The following is an 18081-nucleotide window of genomic DNA, read 5'->3' on the forward strand; positions in this document are numbered from 1 at the left end:
CATTGATGGATTTGGTCCAACTTACAGAAAATGAACAATGCACAAACTCAGCATTTCCACTAGCTTTTTCCATGTGTTTAAGAAACCAATACAAATTTTCAATTGCATAATAAAAGTTGAGGAAGCTTTAGAATATGCTTTGGGTCGATTTGTTTGAAGGTTTTTGAGAGACATTCTTTCTCCAATACTTTACTAACAGCCCGATATGTAACTTGGTGCTTTAACAACTTTGAGATCATCATATTGGCCAATGGCGGTGTTTCTGACTTTTAACTCGGCATTTAAGACATGTGAGAAACATTATCTGAAAAAACTTGCACTGAAAGAACGTACGTACAACTGTTAAAGTAGCATTTCAATCGCGAAAATAATAGCACCAGGCATATCCCGTGTTGTCTAGTGGTTAGGATACGGCGCTCTCACCGCCGTGGCCGGGGTTCGATTCCCCGCACGGGAGAATGCGATTTCACAACATTTCCTATTGTCGAATCTGGCTATTGAAACTTTAAAATAATGTGGTTGTGTTAAGTCATTGATGGATTTGGTCCAACTAACAGAAAATGAACAATGCACAAACTCAGCATTTCCACTAGCATTTTCCATGTGTTTAAGCAACCAATACAAATTTTCAATTGCATAATAAAAGTTGAGGAAGCTTTAGAATATGCTTTGGGTCGATTTATTTGAAGGTTTTTGAGAGACATTCTTTCTCCAATACTTTACTAACAGCCCGATATGTAACTTGGTGCTTTAACAACTTTGAGATCATCATATTGGCCAATGGCGGTGTTTCTGACTTTTAACTTGGCATTTAAGACATGTGAGAAACATTATCTCAAAAAAATTTGCGCTGAAAGGACGTACGTACAACTGTTATAATAGCATTTCAATCGCGAAAATAATAGCATCATGCATATCCCGTGTGGTCTAGTGGTTAGGATCCGGCGCTCTCACCGCCGTGGCCGCGGTTCGATTCCCCGCACGGGAGAATGCGATTTTACAACATTTCCTATTGTCGAATCTGGCCATTGAAACTTTAAAATAATGTGGTTGTGTTAAGTTATTGATGGATTTGGTCCAACTAACAGAAAATAAACAATGCACAAACTCAGCATTTCCACTAGCTTTTTCCATGTGTTTAAGAAACCAATACAAATTTTCAATTGCATAATAAAAGTTGAGGAGGCTTTAAAAATATGCTTTGGGTCGAATTGTTTGAAGGTTTTCGAGAGACATTCTTTCTCCAATATTTTTCTATTAGCCCGATATGTAACTTGGTGCTTTAATAACTTTGAGATCATCATATTGGCCAATGGCGGTACTTCTGACTTTTAACTCGGCATTTAAGACATGTGAGAAACATTATCTCAAAAAACTTGCGCTGAAAGGACGTACGTACAACTGTTAAAATAGCATTTCAATCGCGAAAATATTAGCATCATGCACATCCCGTGTGGTCTAGTGGTTAGGATACGGCGCTCTCACCGCCGTGGCCGAGGTTCGATTCCCAGCACGGATGAATGCGATTTTACAACATTTCCTATTGTGGAATCCTGCCTTTGCCACTTTAAAATAATGTGGTAGTGTTAAGTCATTGATGGATTTGGTCCAACTAACACAAAATGAACAATGCACAAACTCAGCAATTCCACTAGCTTTTTCCATGTGTTTAAAAAACAAGTAAAAATTTTCAATTGCATAATAAAGGTTGAGGAAGATTTAGAAAATACTTTGCCTCGAAGTGTTTGAAAGTTTTCGAGAGACATTCTTTCTCCAAAACTTTACTAACATCCCGATATGTAACTTGGTGCTTTAATAACTTTGAGGTCAGCATATTGTCCAATGGCGGCCTTTTTGACTTTTAACTCGGCATTTAAGACATGTGAGAATCAGTATCTCAAAAGATTTTTGCTGAAAGAAAGTACGTACAACTGTAAAAATAGCATTTCAATCGCGAAATAAATATCATCATGCATATCCCGTGTGGTCTAGTGCTTAGGATCCGGCGCTCTCTTCACCGTGGCCGGGGTTCGATTCCCCGCACGGATGAATGCGATTTTACAACATTTCCTATTGTGGAATCCTGCCTTTGCCACTTTAAAATAATGTGGTAGTGTTAAGTCATTGATGGATTTGGTCCAACTAACAGAAAATGAACAATGCACAAACTCAGCATTTCCACTAGCTGTTTCCATGTGTTTAAAAAAAAAGTACAAATTTTCAATTGCATAATAAAAGTTGAGGAAGCTTTAGAATATGCTTTGGGTCGATTTGTTTGAAGGTTTTTGAGAGACATTCTTTCTCCAATACTTTACTAACAGCCCGATATGTAAATTGGTGCTTTAACAACTTTGAGATCATCATATTGGCCAATGGCGGTGTTTCTGACTTTTAACTCGGCATTTAAGAGATGTGAGAAGCATTATTTCAAAAAAATTTGCGCTGAAAGGACGTACGTACAACTGTTATAATAGCATTTCAATCGCGAAAATAATAGCATCATGCATATCCCGTGTGGTCTAGTGGTTAGGATCCGGCGCTCTCACCGCCGTGGCCGAGGTTCGATTCCCCGCACGGGAGAATGTGATTGTACAACATTTCCTATTGTCGAATCTGGCCATTGAAACTTTAAAATAATGTGGTTGTGTTAAGTCATTGATGGATTTGGTCCAACTAACAGAAAATGAACAATGCACAAACTTAGCATTTCCACTAGCTTTTTCCATGTGTTTAAGAAACCAATACAAATTTTAAATTGCATAATAAAAGTTGAGGAAGCTTTAGAATATACTTTGGGTCGATTTATTTGAAGGTTTTTGAGAGACATTCTTTCTCCAATACTTTACTAACAGCCCGATATGTAACTTGGTGCTTTAACAAATTTGAGATCATCATATTGGCCAATGGCGGTGTTTCTGACTTTAAACTCGGCATTTAAGACATGTGAGAAACATTATCTCAAAAAAATTTGCGCTGAAAGGAAGTACGTACAACTGTTATAATAGCATTTCAATCGCGAAAATAATAGCATCAAGCATATCCCGTGTGGTATAGTGGTTAGGATCTGGCGCTCTCACCGCCGTAGCCGGGGTTCGATTCTCCGCACGGGAGAATGCGATTGTACAACATTTCCCATTGTCGAATCTGGCCATTGAAACTTTAAAATAATGTGGTTGTGTTAAGTTATTGATGGATTTGGTTCTACTAACAGAAAATTAACAATGCACAAACTCAGCATTTTCACTAGCTTTTTCCATGTGTTTAAGAAACCAATACAAATTTTCAATTGCATAATAAAAGTTGAGGAAGCTTTAGAATATACTTTGGGTCGAATTATTTGAAGGTTTTTGAGAGACATTCTTTCTCCAATACCTTACTAACAGCCCGATATGTAACTTGGTGCTCTAACAACTTTGAGATCATCATATTGGCCAATGGCGGTGTTTCTGACTTTTAACTCGGCATTTAAGACATGTGAGAAACATTATCTCAAAAAAATTTGCGCTGAAAGGAAGTACGTACAACTGTTATAATAGCATTTCAATCGCGAAAATAATAGCATCATGCATATCCCGTGTGGTATAATGGTTAGGATCCGACGCTCTCACCGCCGTGGCCGGGGTTCCATTCCCCGCACGGAAGAATGCGATTGTACAACATTTCCTATTGTCGAATCTGGCCATTGAAACTTTAAAATAATGTGGTTGTGTTAAGTCATTGATGGATTTGGTCCTACTAACAGAAAATGAACAATGCACAAACTCAGCATTTCCACTAGCTGTTTCCATGTGTTTAAAAAAAAAGTACAAATTTTCAATTGCATAATAAAAGTTGAGGAAGCTTTAGAATATGCTTTGGGTCGATTTGTTTGAAGGTTTTTGAGAGACATTCTTTCTCCAATACTTTACTAACAGCCCGATATGTAACTTTGTGCTTTAACAACTTTGAGATCATCATATTGGCCAATGGCGGTGTTTCTGACTTTTAACTCGGCATTTAAGACATGTGAGAAACATTATCTCAAAAAAATTTGCGCTGAAAGGAAGTACGTACAACTGTTATAATAGCATTTCAATCGCGAAAATAATAGCATCATGCATATCCCGTGTGGTATAGTGGTTAGGATCCGGCGCTCTCACCGCCGTGGCCGGGGTTCGATTCTCCGCACGGGAGAATGCGATTGTACAACATTTCCTATTGTCGAATCTGGCCATTGAAACTTTAAAATAATGTGGTTGTGTTAAGTCATTGATGGATTTGGTCCTACTAACAGAAAATGAACAATGCACAAACTCAGCATTTTCACTAGCTTTTTCCATGTGTTTAAGAAACCAATACAAATTTTCAATTGCATAATAAAAGTTGAGGAAGCTTTAGAATATACTTTGGGTCGAATTATTTGAAGGTTTTTGAGAGACATTCTTTCTCCAATACCTTACTAACAACCCGATATGTAACTTGGTGCTCTAACAACTTTGAGATCATCATATTGGCCAATGGCGGTGTTTCTGACTTTTAACTCGGCATTTAAGACATGTGAGAAACATTATCTCAAAAGAATTTGCGCTGAAAGGAAGTACGTACAACTGTTATAATAGCATTTCAATCGCGAAAATAATTGCATCATGCATATCCCGTGTGGTATAGTGGTTAGGATCCGACGCTCTCACCGCCGTGGCCGGGGTTCGATTCTCCGCACGGGAGAATGCGATTGTACAACATTTCCTATTGTCGAATCTGGCCATTGAAACTTTAAAATAATGTGGTTGTGTTAAGTCATTGATGGATTTGGTCCTACTAACAGAAAATGAACAATGCACAAACTCAGCATTTTCACTAGCTTTTTCCATGTGTTTAAGAAACCAATACAAATTTTCAATTGCATAATAAAAGTTGAGGAAGCTTTAAAAATATGCTTTGGGTCGAATTGTTTGAAGGTTTTCGAGAGACATTCTTTCTCCAATATTTTTCTATTAGCCGATATGTAACTTGGTGCTTTAATAACTTTGAGATCATCATATTGGCCAATGGCGGTACTTCTGACTTTTAACTCGGCATTTAAGACATGTGAGAAACATTATCTCAAAAAACTTGCGCTGAAAGGACGTACGTACAACTGTTAAAATAGCATTTCAATCGCGAAAATATTAGCATCATGCACATCCCGTGTGGTCTAGTGGTTAGGATCCGGCGCTCTCACCGCCGTGGCCGGGGTTCGATTCCCCGCACGGGAAAATGCGATTTCACAACATTTCCTATTGTCGATTCTGGCCATTGAAACTTTAAAATAATGTGGTTGTGTTAAGTCATTGATGGATTTGGTCCAACTAACAGAAAATGAACAATCCACAAACTCAGCATTTCCACTAGCTTTTTCCATGTGTTTAAGAAACCAATACAAATTTTCAATTGCATTATAAAAGTTGAGGAAGCTTTAAAAATATGCTTTTGGTCGAATTGTTTGAAGGTTTTCGAGAGACATTCTTTCTGCAATATTTTTCTATTAGCCCGATATGTAACTTGGTGCTTTTATAACTTTGAGGTCATCATATTGGCCAATGGCGGTACTTCTGACTTTTAACTCGGCATTTAAGACATGTGAGAAACATTATCTCAAAAAACTTGCGCTGAAAGGACGTACGTACAACTGTTAAAATAGCATTTTAATCGCGAAAATATTAGCGTCATGCACATCCCTTGTGGTATAGTGGTTAGGATCCGGCGCTCTCCCCGCCGTGGCCGGGGTTCGATTCCCCGCACGGGAGAATGCGATTGTACAACATTTCCTATTGTCGAATACTGCCTTTGCCACTTTATAATAATGTGGTGGTGTTAAGTCATTGATGGATTTGGTCCAACAAACAGAAAATGAACATTGCACAAACTCAGCAATTCCACTAGCTTTTTCCATGTGTTTAAAAAACAAGTAAAAATTTTCAATTGCATAATAAAGGTTGAGGAAGATTTAGGAAATACTTTGCCTCGAAGTGTTTGAAAGTTTTCGAGAGACATTCTTTCTTCAAAACTTTACTAACATCCCGATATGTAACTTGGTGCTTTAATAACTTTGAGATCATCATATTGGCCAATGGCGGTACTTCTGACTTTTAACTCGGCATTTAAGACATGTGAGAAACATTATCTCAAAAAACTTGCGCTGAAAGGACGTACGTACAACTGTTAAAATAGCATTTTAAGCGCGAAAATAGTAGCATCATGCATATCCCGTGTGGTATAGTGGTTAGGATCCGGCGCTCTCAAAGCCGTGGCCGGGGTTTGATTCCCCGCACGGGAGAATGCGATTGTACAACATTTCCTATTGTCGAATCCTGCCTTTGCCACTTTATAATAATGTGGTGGTGTTAAGTCATTGATGGATTTAGTCCAACTAACAGAAAATGAACAATCCACAAACTCAGCATTTCCACTAGCTTTTTCCATGTGTTTAAGAAACCAATACAAATTTTCAATTGCATTATAAAAGTTGAGGAAGCTTTAAAAATATGCTTTTGGTCGAATTGTTTGAAGGTTTTCGAGAGACATTCTTTCTCCAATATTTTTCTATTAGCCCGATATGTAACTTGGTGCTTTTATAACTTTGAGATCATCATATTGGCCAATGGCGGTACTTCTGACTTTTAACTCGGCATTTAAGACTGTGAGAAACATTATCTCAAAAAACTTGCGCTGAGAGGACGTACGTACAACTGTTAAAATAGCATTTTATTCGCGAAAATATTAGCATCATGCACATCCCGTGTGGTATAGTGGTTAGGATCCGGCGCTCTCTTCGCCGTGGCCGGGGTTCGATTCCCCGCACGGGAGAATGCGATTGTACAACATTTCCTATTGTCGAATACTGCCTTTGCCACTTTATAATAATGTGGTGGTGTTAAGTCATTGATGGATTTGGACCAACTAACACAAAATGAACAATACACAAACTCAGCATTTCCACTAGCTTTTTCCATGTGTTTAAGGAACCAATACAAATTTTCAATTGCATAATAAAAGTTGAGGAAGCTTTAGAATATGCTTTGGGTCGATTTGTTTGAAGGTTTTTGAGAGACATTCTTTCTCCAATACTTTACTAACATCCCGATATGTAACTTGGTGCTTTAATAACTTTGAGATCATCATATTGGCCAATGGCGGTACTTCTGACTTTTAACTCGGCATTTAAGACATGTGAGAAACATTATCTCAAAAAACTTGCGCTGAAAGGACGTACGTACAACTGTTAAAATAGCATTTTAAGCGCGAAAATAGTAGCATCATGCATATCCCGTGTGGTATAGTGGTTAGGATCCGGCGCTCTCAAAGCCGTGGCCGGGGTTTGATTCCCCGCACGGGAGAATGCGATTGTACAACATTTCCTATTGTCGAATCCTGCCTTTGCCACTTTATAATAATGTGGTGGTGTTAAGTCATTGATGGATTTAGTCCAACTAACAGAAAATGAACAATCCACAAACTCAGCATTTCCACTAGCTTTTTCCATGTGTTTAAGAAACCAATACAAATTTTCAATTGCATAATAAAAGTTGAGGAAGCTTTAGAATATGCTTTGGGTCGATTTGTTTGAAGGTTTTTGAGAGACATTCTTTCTCCAATACTTTACTAACAGCCCGATATGTAACTTGGTGCTTTAACAACTTTGAGATCATCATATTGGCCAATGCCGGTGTTTCTGACTTTTAACTCGGCATTTAACACATGTGAGAAACATTATCTCAAAAAATATTGCGCTGAGAGGACGTACGTACAACTGTTATAATAGCATTTCAATCGCGAAAATAATAGCATCATGCATATCCCGTGTGGTCTAGTGGTTAGGATCCGGCGCTCTCACCGCCGTGGCCGGGGTTCGATTCCCCGCACGGGAGAATGCGCATGTACAACATTTCCTATTGTCGATTCTGGCCATTGAAACTTTAAAATAATGTGGTTGTGTTAAGTCATTGATGGATTTGGTCCAACTAACAGAAAATGAACAATCCACAAACTCAGCATTTCCACAAGCTTTTTCCATGTGTTTAAGAAACCAATACAAATTTTCAATTGCATTATAAAAGTTGAGGAAGCTTTAAAAATATGCTTTTGGTCGAATTGTTTGAAGGTTTTCGAGAGACATTCTTTCTCCAATATTTTTCTATTAGCCCGATATGTAACTTGGTGCTTTTATAACTTTGAGATCATCATATTGGCCAATGGCGGTACTTCTGACTTTTAACTCGGCATTTAAGACATGTGAGAAACATTATCTCAAAAAACTTGCGCTGAAAGGACGTACGTACAACTGTTAAAATAGCATTTTAATCGCGAAAATATTAGCATCATGCACATCCCGTGTGGTATAGTGGTTAGGATCCGGCGCTCTCCCCGCCGTGGCCGGGGTTCGATTCCCCGCACGGGAGAATGCGATTGTACAACATTTCCTATTGTCGAATACTGCCTTTGCCACTTTATAATAATGTGGTGGTGTTAAGTCATTGATGGATTTGGTCCAACTAACAGAAAATGAACATTGCACAAACTCAGCAATTCCACTAGCTTTTTCCATGTGTTTAAAAAACAAGTAAAAATTTTCAATTGCATAATAAAGGTTGAGGAAGATTTAGGAAATACTTTGCCTCGAAGTGTTTGAAAGTTTTCGAGAGACATTCTTTCTTCAAAACATTACTAACATCCCGATATGTAACTTGGTGCTTTAATAACTTTGAGATCATCATATTGGCCAATGGCGGTACTTCTGACTTTTAACTCGGCATTTAAAACATGTGAGAAACATTATCTCAAAAAACTTGCGCTGAAAGGACGTACGTACAACTGTTAAAATAGCATTTTAAGCGCGAAAATAGTAGCATCATGCATATCCCGTGTGGTATAGTGGTTAGGATCCGGCGCTCTCACCGCCGTGGCCGGGGTTTAATTCCCCGCACGGGAGAATGCGATTGTACAACATTTCCTATTGTCGAATCCTGCCTTTGCCACTTTATAATAATGTGGTGGTGTTAAGTCATTGATGGATTTAGTCCAACTAACAGAAAATGAACATTTCACAAACTCAGCAATTCCACTAGCTTTTTCCATGTGTTTAAAAAACAAGTAAAAATTTTCAATTGCATAATAAAAGTTGAGGAAGATTTAGAAAATACTTTGCCTCGAAGTGTTTGAAAGTTTTCGAGAGACATTCTTTCTCCAAAACTTTACTAACATCCCGAAATGTAACTTGGTGCTTTAATAACTTTGAGGTCAGCATATTGTCCAATGGCGGCCTTTTTGACTTTTAACTCGGCATTTAAGACATGTGAGAATCAATATCTCAAAAGTTTTTTGCTTAAAGAAAGTACGTACAACTGTAAAAATAGCATTTCAATCGCGAAATAAATATCATCATGCATATCCCGTGTGGTCTAGTGCTTAGGATCCTGCGCTCTCTTCGCCGTGGCTGGGGTTCGATTCCCCGCACGGATGAATGCGATTTTACAACATTTCCTATTGTGGAATCCTGCCTTTGCCACTTTAAAATAATGTGGTAATGTTAAGTCATTGATGGATTTGGTCCAACTAACAGAAAATTAACAATGCACAAACTCAGCATTTCCACTAGCTGTTTCCATGTGTTTAAAAAAAAGTACAAATTTTCAATTGCATAATAAAGGTTGAGGAAGACTTAGAAAATACTTTGCCTCGAAGTGTTTGAAAGTTTTCGAGAGACATTCTTTTTCCAAAACTTTACTAACATCCCGATATGTAACTTGGTGCTTTAATAACTTTGAGATCAGCATATTGGATAATGGCGGTGTTTCTGACTTTTAACTCGGCATTTAAGACATGTGAGAAACATTATCTGAAAAAACTTGCACTGAAAGAACGTACGTACAACTGTTAAAGTAGCATTTCAATCGCCAAAATAATAGCATCAGGCATATTCCGTGTTGTCTAGTGGTTAGGATACGGCGCTCTCACCGCCGTGGCCGGGGTTCGATTCCCCGCACGGGAGAATGCGATTTCACAACATTTCCTATTGTCGAATCTGGCTATTGAAACTTTAAAATAATGTGGTTGTGTTAAGTCATTGATGGATTTGGTCCAACTAACAGAAAATGAACAATGCACAAACTCAGCATTTCCACTAGCTTTTGCCATGTGTTTAAGAAACCAATACAAATTTTCAATTGCATAATAAAATTTGAGGAAGCTTTAGAATATGCTTTGGGTCGACTTGTTTGAAGGTTTTTAAGAGACATTCTTTCTCCAATACTTTACTAACAGCCCGATATGTAACTTGGTGCTTTAACAACTTTGAGATCATCATATTGGCCAATGGCGGTGTTTCGGACTTTTAACTCGGCATTTAAGACATGTGAGAAACATTATCTGAAAAAACTTGCACTAAAAGAACGTACGTACAACTGTTAAAGTAGCATTTCAATCGCGAAAATAATAGCATCAGGCATATCCCGTGTTGTCTAGTGGTTAGGATACGGCGCTCTCACCGCCGTGGCCGGGGTTCGATTCCCCGCAAGGGAGATTGCGATTTTACAACATTTCCCATTGTCGAATCTGGCTATTGAAACTTTAAAATAATGTGGTTGTGTTAAGTCATTGATGGATTTGGTCCAACTAACAGAAAATGAACAATGCACAAACTCAGCATTTCCACTAGCTTTTTCCATGTGTTTAAGAAACCAATACAAATTTTCAATTGCATAATAAAAGTTGAGGAAGCTTTAGAATATGCTTTGGGTCGATTTGTTTGAAGGTTTTTGAGAGACATTCTTTCTCCAATACTTTATTAACAGCCCGATATGTAACTTGGTGCTTTAACAACTGTTAGATCATCATATTGGCCAATGGCGGTGTTTCTGACTTTTAACTCGGCATTTAAGACATGTGAGAAACATTATCTCAAAAAAATTTGCGCTGAAAGGACGTACGTACAACTGTTATAATAGCATTTCAATCGCGAAAATAATAGCATCATGCATATCCCGTGTGGTCTAGCCGTTAGGGTCCGGCGCTCTCACCGCCGTGGCCGGGGTTCGATTCCCCGCACGGGAGTATGCGATTTTACAACATTTCCTATTGTGGAATCCTGCCTTCGCCACTTTAAAATAATGTGGTAATGTTAAGTCATTGATGGATTTGGTCCAACTAACAGAAAATTAACAATGCACAAACTCAGCATTTCCACTAGCTGTTTCCATGTGTTTAAAAAAAAAGTACAAATTTTCAATTGCATAATAAAGGTTGAGGAAGACTTAGAAAATACTTTGCCTCGAAGTGTTTGAAAGTTTTCGAGAGACATTCTTTTTCCAAAACTTTACTAACATCCCGATATGTAACTTGGTGCTTTAATAACTTTGAGATCAGCATATTGGATAATGGCGGTGTTTCTGACTTTTAACTCGGCATTTAAGACATGTGAGAAACATTATCTGAAAAAACTTGCACTGAAAGAACGTACGTACAACTGTTAAAGTAGCATTTCAATCGCGAAAATAATAGCATCAGGCATATTCCGTGTTGTCTAGTGGTTAGGATACGGCGCTCTCACCGCCGTGGCCGGGGTTCGATTCCCTGCACGGGAGAATGCGATTTCACAACATTTCCTATTGTCGAATCTGGCTATTGAAACTTTAAAATAATGTGGTTGTGTTAAGTCATTGATGGATTTGGTCCAACTAACAGAAAATGAACAATGCACAAACTCAGCATTTCCACTAGCTTTTGCCATGTGTTTAAGAAACCAATACAAATTTTCAATTGCATAATAAAATTTGAGGAAGCTTTAGAATATGCTTTGGGTCGACTTGTTTGAAGATTTTTAAGAGACATTCTTTCTCCAATACTTTACTAACAGCCCGATATGTAACTTGGTGCTTTAACAACTTTGAGATCATCATATTGGCCAATGGCGGTGTTTCGGACTTTTAACTCGGCATTTAAGACATGTGAGAAACATTATCTGAAAAAACTTGCACTAAAAGAACGTACGTACAACTGTTAAAGTAGCATTTCAATCGCAAAAATAATAGCATCAGGCATATCCCGTGTTGTCTAGTGGTTAGGATACGGCGCTCTCACCGCCGTGGCCGGGGTTCGATTCCCCGCAAGGGAGATTGCGATTTTACAACATTTCCCATTGTCGAATCTGGCTATTGAAACTTTAAAATAATGTGGTTGTGTTAAGTCATTGATGGATTTGGTCCAACTAACAGAAAATGAACAATGCACAAACTCAGCATTTCCACTAGCTTTTTCCATGTGTTTAAGAAACCAATACAAATTTTCAATTGCATAATAAAAGTTGAGGAAGCTTTAGAATATGCTTTGGGTCGATTTGTTTGAAGGTTTTTGAGAGACATTCTTTCTCCAATACTTTATTAACAGCCCGATATGTAACTTGGTGCTTTAACAACTGTTAGATCATCATATTGGCCAATGGCGGTGTTTCTGACTTTTAACTCGGCATTTAAGACATGTGAGAAACATTATCTGAAAAAACTTGCACTGAAAGAACGTACGTACAACTGTTAAAGTAGCATTTCAATCGCGAAAATAATAGCATCAGGCATATTCCGTGTTGTCTAGTGGTTAGGATACGGCGCTCTCACCGCCGTGGCCGGGGTTCGATTCCCCGCACGGGAGAATGCGATTTCACAACATTTCCTATTGTCGAATCTGGCTATTGAAACTTTAAAATAATGTGGTTGTGTTAAGTCATTGATGGATTTGGTCCAACTAACAGAAAATGAACAATGCACAAACTCAGCATTTCCACTAGCTTTTGCCATGTGTTTAAGAAACCAATACAAATTTTCAATTGCATAATAAAATTTGAGGAAGCTTTAGAATATGCTTTGGGTCGACTTGTTTGAAGGTTTTTAAGAGACATTCTTTCTCCAATACTTTACTAACAGCCCGATATGTAACTTGGTGCTTTAACAACTTTGAGATCATCATATTGGCCAATGGCGGTGTTTCGGACTTTTAACTCGGCATTTAAGACATGTGAGAAACATTATCTGAAAAAACTTGCACTAAAAGAACGTACGTACAACTGTTAAAGTAGCATTTCAATCGCGAAAATAATAGCATCAGGCATATCCCGTGTTGTCTAGTGGTTAGGATACGGCGCTCTCACCGCCGTGGCCGGGGTTCGATTCACCGCAAGGGAGATTGCGATTTTACAACATTTCCCATTGTCGAATCTGGCTATTGAAACTTTAAAATAATGTGGTTGTGTTAAGTCATTGATGGATTTGGTCCAACTAACAGAAAATTAACAATGCACAAACTCAGCATTTCCACTAGCTTTTTCCATGTGTTTAAGAAACCAATACAAATTTTCAATTGCATAATAAAAGTTGAGGAAGCTTTAGAATATGCTTTGGGTCGATTTGTTTGAAGGTTTTTGAGAGACATTCTTTCTCCAATACTTTATTAACAGTCCGATATGTAACTTGGTGCTTTAACAACTGTTAGATCATCATATTGGCCAATGGCGGTGTTTCTGACTTTTAACTCGGCATTTAAGACATGTGAGAAACATTATCTCAAAAAAATTTGCGCTGAAAGGACGTACGTACAACTGTTATAATAGCATTTCAATCGCGAAAATAATAGCATCATGCATATCCCGTGTGGTCTAGCCGTTAGGGTCCGGCGCTCTCACCGCCGTGGCCGGGGTTCGATTCCCCGCACGGGAGTATGCGATTTTACAACATTTCCTATTGTGGAATCCTGCCTTCGCCACTTTAAAATAATGTGGTAATGTTAAGTCATTGATGGATTTGGTCCAACTAACAGAAAATTAACAATGCACAAACTCAGCATTTCCACTAGCTGTTTCCATGTGTTTAAAAAAAAAGTACAAATTTTCAATTGCATAATAAAGGTTGAGGAAGACTTAGAAAATACTTTGCCTCGAAGTGTTTGAAAGTTTTCGAGAGACATTCTTTTTCCAAAACTTTACTAACATCCCGATATGTAACTTGGTGCTTTAATAACTTTGAGATCAGCATATTGGATAATGGCGGTGTTTCTGACTTTTAACTCGGCATTTAAGACATGTGAGAAACATTATCTGAAAAAACTTGCACTGAAAGAACGTACGTACAACTGTTAAAGTAGCATTTCAATCGCCAAAATAATAGCATCAGGCATATCCCGTGTTGTCTAGTGGTTAGGATACGGCGCTCTCACCGCCGTGGCCGGGGTTCGTTTCCCCGCACGGGAGAATGCGATTTCACAACATTTCCTATTGTCGAATCTGGCTATTGAAACTTTAAAATAATGTGGTTGTGTTAAGTCATTGATGGATTTGGTCCAACTAACAGAAAATGAACAATGCACAAACTCAGCATTTCCACTAGCTTTTGCCATGTGTTTAAGAAACCAATACAAATTTTCAATTGCATAATAAAATTTGAGGAAGCTTTAGAATATGCTTTGGGTCGACTTGTTTGAAGGTTTTTAAGAGACATTCTTTCTCCAATACTTTACTAACAGCCCGATATGTAACTTGGTGCTTTAACAACTTTGAGATCATCATATTGGCCAATGGCGGTGTTTCGGACTTTTAACTCGGCATTTAAGACATGTGAGAAACATTATCTGAAAAAACTTGCACTAAAAGAACGTACGTACAACTGTTAAAGTAGCATTTCAATCGCGAAAATAATAGCATCAGGCATATCCCGTGTTGTCTAGTGGTTAGGATACGGCGCTCTCACCGCCGTGGCCGGGGTTCGATTCCCCGCAAGGGAGATTGCGATTTCACAACATTTCCTATTGTCGAATCTGGCTATTGAAACTTTAAGATAATGTGGTTGTGTTAAGTCATTGATGGATTAGGTCCAACTAACAGAAAATGAACAATGCACAAACTCAGCATTTCCACTAGCTTTTTCCATGTGTTTAAAAAACCAATACAAATTTTCAATTGCATAATAAAAGTTGAGGAAGCTTTAGAATATGCTTTGGGTCGATTTGTTTGAAGGTTTTTGAGAGACATTCTTTCTCCAATACTTTATGAACAGCCCGATATGTAACTTGGTGCTTTAACAACTGTTGGATCATCATATTGGCCAATGGCGGTGTTTCTGACTTTTAACTCGGCATTTAAGACATGTGAGAAACGTTATCTCAAAAAAATTTGCGCTGAAAGGACGTACGTACAACTGTTAAAATAGCATTTCAATCGCGAAAATAATAGCATCATGCATATCCCGTGTGGTCTAGTGGTTAGGATCCGGCGCTCTCACCGCCGTGGCCGTGGTTCGATTCCCCGCACGGGAGTATGCGATTGTACAACATTTCCTATTGTCGATTCTGGCCATTAAAACTTTAAAATAATGTGGTTGTGTTAAGTCATTGATGGATTTGGTCCAACTAACAGAAAATGAACAATGCACAAACTCAGCATTTCCACTAGCTTTTTCCATGTGTTTAAGAAACCAATTCAAATTTTCAATTGCATAATAAAAGTTGAGGAAGCTTTAGAATATGCTTTGGGTCGATTTGTTTGAAGGTTTTTGAGAGACATTCTTTCTCCAATACTTTATGAACAGCCCGATATGTAACTTGGTGCTTTAACAACTGTTGGATCATCATATTGGCCAATGGCGGTGTTTCTGACTTTTAACTCGGCATTTAAGACATGTGAGAAACGTTATCTCAAAAAAATTTGCGCTGAAAGGACGTACGTACAACTGTTATAATAGCATTTCAATCGCGAAAATAATAGCATCATGCATATCCCGTGTGGTCTAGCCGTTAGGATCCGGCGCTCTCACCGCCGTGGCCGGGGTTCGATTCCCCGCACGGGAGTATGCGATTGTACAAAATTTCCTATTGTCGATTCTGGCCATTAAAACTTTAAAATAATGTGGTTGTGTTAAGTCATTGAAGGATTTGGTCCAACTAACAGAAAATGAACAATGCACAAACTCAGCATTTCCACTAGCTTTTTCCATGTGTTTAAGAAACCAATTCAAATTTTCAATTGCATAATAAAAGTTGAGGAAGCTTTAGAATATGCTTTGGGTCGATTTGTTTGAAGGTTTTTGAGAGACATTCTTTCTCCAATATTTTACTAACAGCCCGATATGTAACTTGGTGCTTTAACAACTTTGAGATCATCATATTCGCCAATGGCGGTGTTTCTGACTTTTAACTCGGCATTTAAGACATGTGAGAAACATTATCTTAAAAAATTTGCGCTGAAAGGACGTACGTACAACTGTTAAAATAGCATTTCAATCGCGAAAATAATAGCATCATGCATATCCCGTGTGGTCTAGTGGTTAGGATCCGGCGCTCTCACCGCCGTGGCCGGGGTTCGATTCCCCGCACGGGAGTATGCGATTGTACAACATTTCCTATTGTCGATTCTGGCCATTAAAACTTTAAAATAATTTGGTTTTGTTAAGTCATTGATGGATTTGGTCCAACTAACAGAAAATGAACAATGCACAAACTCAGCATTTCCACTAGCTTTTTCCATGTGTTGAAGAAACCAATACAAATTTTCAATTGCGTAATAAAAGTTGAGGAAGCTTTAGAATATGCTTTGGGTCGATTTGTTTGAAGGTTTTTGAGAGACATTCTTTCTCCAATACTTTATTAACAGCCCGATATGTAACTTGGTGCTTTAACAACTTTGAGATCATCATATTGGCCAATGGCGGTGTTTCTGACTTTTAACTCGGCATTTAAGATATGTGAGAAACATTATCTCAAAAAAATTTGCGCTGAAAGGACGTACGTACAACTGTTAAAATAGCATTTCAGTCGCAAAAATAATAGCATCATGCATATCCCGTGTCGTCTAGTGGTTAGGATCAGGCGCTCTCACCGCCGTGGCCGGGGTTCGATTCCCCGCACGGGAGTATGCGATTGTACAACATTTCTTATTGTCGATTCTGGCCATTAAAACTTTAAAATAATGTGGTTGTGTTAAGTCATTGATGGATTAGGTCCAACTAACAGAAAATGAACAATGCACAAACTCAGCATTTCCACTAGCTTTTTCCATGTGTTTAAAAAACCAATACAAATTTTCAATTGCATAATAAAAGTTGAGGAAGCTTTAGAATATGCTTTGGGTCGATTTGTTTGAAGGTTTTTGAGAGACATTCTTTCTCCAATACTTTATGAACAGCCCGATATGTAACTTGGTGCTTTAACAACTGTTGGATCATCATATTGGCCAATGGCGGTGTTTCTGACTTTTAACTCGGCATTTAAGACATGTGAGAAACGTTATCTCAAAAAAATTTGCGCTGAAAGGACGTACGTACAACTGTTAAAATAGCATTTCAATCGCGAAAATAATAGCATCATGCATATCCCGTGTGGTCTAGTGGTTAGGATCCGGCGCTCTCACCGCCGTGGCCGGGGTTCGATTCCCCGCACGGGAGTATGCGATTGTACAAAATTTCCTATTGTCGATTCTGGCCATTAAAACTTTAAAATAATGTGGTTGTGTTAAGTCATTGAAGGATTTGGTCCAACTAACAGAAAATGAACAATGCACAAACTCAGCATTTCCACTAGCTTTTTCCATGTGTTTAAGAAACCAATACAAATTTTCAATTGCATAATAAAAGTTGAGGAAGCTTTAGAATATGCTTTGGGTCGATTTGTTTGAAGGTTTTTGAGTGACATTCTTTCTCCAATATTTTACTAACAGCCCGATATGTAACTTGGTGCTTTTCCAACTTTGAGATCATCATATTCGCCAATGGCGGTGTTTCTGACTTTTAACTCGGCATATAAGACATGTGAGAAACATTATCTCAAAAAAATTTTCGCTGAAAGGACGTACGTACAACTGTTATAATAGCATTTCAATCGCGAAAATAATAGCATCATGCATATCCCGTGTGGTATAGTGGTTAGGATCCGGCGCTCTCACCGCCGTGGCCGGGGTTCGATTCCCCGCACGGTAGAATGCGATTTCACAACATTTCCTATTGTCGAATCTGGCTATTGAAACTTTAAAATAATGTGGTTGTGTTAAGTCATTGATGGATTTGGTCCAACTAACAGAAAATGAACAATGCACAA

At 38.3% G+C, this 18081-nt stretch overlaps 24 non-coding genes across 24 annotated transcripts; all 24 read left to right on the top strand.

Annotated features, from left to right (window-relative positions):
* The first annotated feature begins 385 nt into the window (after positions 1–385).
* Trnae-cuc (transfer RNA glutamic acid (anticodon CUC)) lies at positions 386–457 on the top strand. Its single transcript has one exon. It is a non-coding gene; the product is annotated as a tRNA-Glu (tRNA).
* Positions 458–916: 459 nt separating this feature from the next.
* On the top strand, positions 917–988 carry Trnae-cuc (transfer RNA glutamic acid (anticodon CUC)). The gene has a single exon. It is a non-coding gene; the product is annotated as a tRNA-Glu (tRNA).
* A 1520-nt stretch (positions 989–2508) lies between these two features.
* Positions 2509–2580, top strand: Trnae-cuc (transfer RNA glutamic acid (anticodon CUC)). Its single transcript has one exon. It is a non-coding gene; the product is annotated as a tRNA-Glu (tRNA).
* A 1521-nt stretch (positions 2581–4101) lies between these two features.
* On the top strand, positions 4102–4173 carry Trnae-cuc (transfer RNA glutamic acid (anticodon CUC)). Its single transcript has one exon. It is a non-coding gene; the product is annotated as a tRNA-Glu (tRNA).
* Positions 4174–5162: 989 nt separating this feature from the next.
* Trnae-cuc (transfer RNA glutamic acid (anticodon CUC)) lies at positions 5163–5234 on the top strand. Its single transcript has one exon. It is a non-coding gene; the product is annotated as a tRNA-Glu (tRNA).
* A 1519-nt stretch (positions 5235–6753) lies between these two features.
* Trnae-cuc (transfer RNA glutamic acid (anticodon CUC)) lies at positions 6754–6825 on the top strand. The gene has a single exon. It is a non-coding gene; the product is annotated as a tRNA-Glu (tRNA).
* A 989-nt stretch (positions 6826–7814) lies between these two features.
* Trnae-cuc (transfer RNA glutamic acid (anticodon CUC)) lies at positions 7815–7886 on the top strand. Its single transcript has one exon. It is a non-coding gene; the product is annotated as a tRNA-Glu (tRNA).
* Positions 7887–8345: 459 nt separating this feature from the next.
* Positions 8346–8417, top strand: Trnae-cuc (transfer RNA glutamic acid (anticodon CUC)). Its single transcript has one exon. It is a non-coding gene; the product is annotated as a tRNA-Glu (tRNA).
* Positions 8418–8875: 458 nt separating this feature from the next.
* Trnae-cuc (transfer RNA glutamic acid (anticodon CUC)) lies at positions 8876–8947 on the top strand. The gene has a single exon. It is a non-coding gene; the product is annotated as a tRNA-Glu (tRNA).
* A 987-nt stretch (positions 8948–9934) lies between these two features.
* Positions 9935–10006, top strand: Trnae-cuc (transfer RNA glutamic acid (anticodon CUC)). The gene has a single exon. It is a non-coding gene; the product is annotated as a tRNA-Glu (tRNA).
* A 458-nt stretch (positions 10007–10464) lies between these two features.
* Positions 10465–10536, top strand: Trnae-cuc (transfer RNA glutamic acid (anticodon CUC)). Its single transcript has one exon. It is a non-coding gene; the product is annotated as a tRNA-Glu (tRNA).
* Positions 10537–10995: 459 nt separating this feature from the next.
* Trnae-cuc (transfer RNA glutamic acid (anticodon CUC)) lies at positions 10996–11067 on the top strand. Its single transcript has one exon. It is a non-coding gene; the product is annotated as a tRNA-Glu (tRNA).
* Positions 11068–11525: 458 nt separating this feature from the next.
* On the top strand, positions 11526–11597 carry Trnae-cuc (transfer RNA glutamic acid (anticodon CUC)). Its single transcript has one exon. It is a non-coding gene; the product is annotated as a tRNA-Glu (tRNA).
* A 458-nt stretch (positions 11598–12055) lies between these two features.
* On the top strand, positions 12056–12127 carry Trnae-cuc (transfer RNA glutamic acid (anticodon CUC)). The gene has a single exon. It is a non-coding gene; the product is annotated as a tRNA-Glu (tRNA).
* Positions 12128–12585: 458 nt separating this feature from the next.
* Positions 12586–12657, top strand: Trnae-cuc (transfer RNA glutamic acid (anticodon CUC)). Its single transcript has one exon. It is a non-coding gene; the product is annotated as a tRNA-Glu (tRNA).
* Positions 12658–13646: 989 nt separating this feature from the next.
* Positions 13647–13718, top strand: Trnae-cuc (transfer RNA glutamic acid (anticodon CUC)). Its single transcript has one exon. It is a non-coding gene; the product is annotated as a tRNA-Glu (tRNA).
* Positions 13719–14176: 458 nt separating this feature from the next.
* Positions 14177–14248, top strand: Trnae-cuc (transfer RNA glutamic acid (anticodon CUC)). Its single transcript has one exon. It is a non-coding gene; the product is annotated as a tRNA-Glu (tRNA).
* A 458-nt stretch (positions 14249–14706) lies between these two features.
* Positions 14707–14778, top strand: Trnae-cuc (transfer RNA glutamic acid (anticodon CUC)). The gene has a single exon. It is a non-coding gene; the product is annotated as a tRNA-Glu (tRNA).
* A 459-nt stretch (positions 14779–15237) lies between these two features.
* On the top strand, positions 15238–15309 carry Trnae-cuc (transfer RNA glutamic acid (anticodon CUC)). Its single transcript has one exon. It is a non-coding gene; the product is annotated as a tRNA-Glu (tRNA).
* Positions 15310–15768: 459 nt separating this feature from the next.
* Positions 15769–15840, top strand: Trnae-cuc (transfer RNA glutamic acid (anticodon CUC)). The gene has a single exon. It is a non-coding gene; the product is annotated as a tRNA-Glu (tRNA).
* A 458-nt stretch (positions 15841–16298) lies between these two features.
* Trnae-cuc (transfer RNA glutamic acid (anticodon CUC)) lies at positions 16299–16370 on the top strand. Its single transcript has one exon. It is a non-coding gene; the product is annotated as a tRNA-Glu (tRNA).
* A 459-nt stretch (positions 16371–16829) lies between these two features.
* Trnae-cuc (transfer RNA glutamic acid (anticodon CUC)) lies at positions 16830–16901 on the top strand. The gene has a single exon. It is a non-coding gene; the product is annotated as a tRNA-Glu (tRNA).
* A 459-nt stretch (positions 16902–17360) lies between these two features.
* Trnae-cuc (transfer RNA glutamic acid (anticodon CUC)) lies at positions 17361–17432 on the top strand. The gene has a single exon. It is a non-coding gene; the product is annotated as a tRNA-Glu (tRNA).
* Positions 17433–17891: 459 nt separating this feature from the next.
* On the top strand, positions 17892–17965 carry Trnae-cuc (transfer RNA glutamic acid (anticodon CUC)). Its single transcript has one exon. It is a non-coding gene; the product is annotated as a tRNA-Glu (tRNA).
* The last annotated feature ends 116 nt before the right edge of the window (positions 17966–18081 follow it).

Source organism: Hydractinia symbiolongicarpus, chromosome 11 (genome assembly GCF_029227915.1).
Source record: "Hydractinia symbiolongicarpus strain clone_291-10 chromosome 11, HSymV2.1, whole genome shotgun sequence".
NCBI lineage: Eukaryota > Metazoa > Cnidaria > Hydrozoa > Anthoathecata > Hydractiniidae > Hydractinia > Hydractinia symbiolongicarpus.